The sequence below is a fragment of the Sorex araneus genome, chromosome 10, assembly GCF_027595985.1.
Source record: "Sorex araneus isolate mSorAra2 chromosome 10, mSorAra2.pri, whole genome shotgun sequence".
Classification (NCBI taxonomy): Eukaryota; Metazoa; Chordata; class Mammalia; order Eulipotyphla; family Soricidae; genus Sorex; species Sorex araneus.
This window is the reverse complement of record NC_073311.1, coordinates 63999153-64000247: the sequence shown is the minus strand read 5'-3', so window position 1 is coordinate 64000247 and position 1095 is coordinate 63999153.

The following is a 1095-nucleotide window of genomic DNA, read 5'->3' as shown; positions in this document are numbered from 1 at the left end:
GCCCGGGCGGCCGAGAGGGGGCGTCCTTCCTGTTGCCCCCTGCACGGGGGTCCAGCCAGCCGGCTGCTTCTGCTGGGAGCGCCGAGGGCTGGGTGGGGCGGAACAGAGCCGGGCCGGGGCGGGCGGGGCAGAGGCTGGGCACCCTGGCACCCGCGGGCAGCGTGAGTTCAGCCGCAGATAACAAAGGCGGGAGCAGTAACTCACGGCACGGGAAGGGCACGCCAGGGCCGAGACATCTCCCGGCGTGTTTGCTCCTTCCCTGATTTACTCTCCTCTGACAGCGGCGGGGCCCCGGCCCCCCGCTGCTGCTTCCGATCTTTCGGATGAAACAGGACTTTCCAGATTTTAAAAATTGGGGGCCGGAGAAATAGCCCAGGGGGCAAAATGCACGTCCTGCATCCAGCGAACCCGGAGTCCATCCCTGTCACCGCATGTGGTCCCCAAGCCCGTCCAGGAGTGAAGACTGAGCACTGAGCCAGGAGTAATCGTAAACCCTGAGCACTGTAGAGCGTGGCCCCAAACCAAAAATTGAGTATTTTCTGGGCTGGCAGGATGGTGCAGAGCTTAGGGCACACGCCTGCTTACGGCTGGCCCGGCTCCGATCCCTAGCACCAGGGGGCTGCCCGAGCACTGCTGGGGCAGCCTGCAGGTCCCCAAGCACCCCAGGAATGACCCGGGCAATCCCGGGTCCTACAGCGCCCAAGTAGCATTGCCTCCTCGCCTGGGAGGGCCTGGCTTCCTCCCGCCCGCCACCTTTTACATGTAGGGCGAGGGGGCAGGTCAGAGAGGGGACACTGCAGTACTCCCTGGGGGAAATGGTCACTCTGGACAAAGCCGAGGGCGGAAGGAGGCACAGTGACACGCGTGATGCCCTCTCGGTAACCGTGCGGGAACCACAGTGCCACAGAGGAAAATTAAACAAAGGGAAGGAAAACGGTGCCTGCCACGGAGGCGGGGAGCAGGAGGGTGGGTGGGGGGCGTTGGCGAGGGAAGCTGGACGCTGGCTCAGGAATGCGTGTTGGAAGTCGCATGCCTGAAACTCGATCATGAACCACTTGGTCATTCTTGGTGACTCAGTTTTTCAAAAAGACAAAA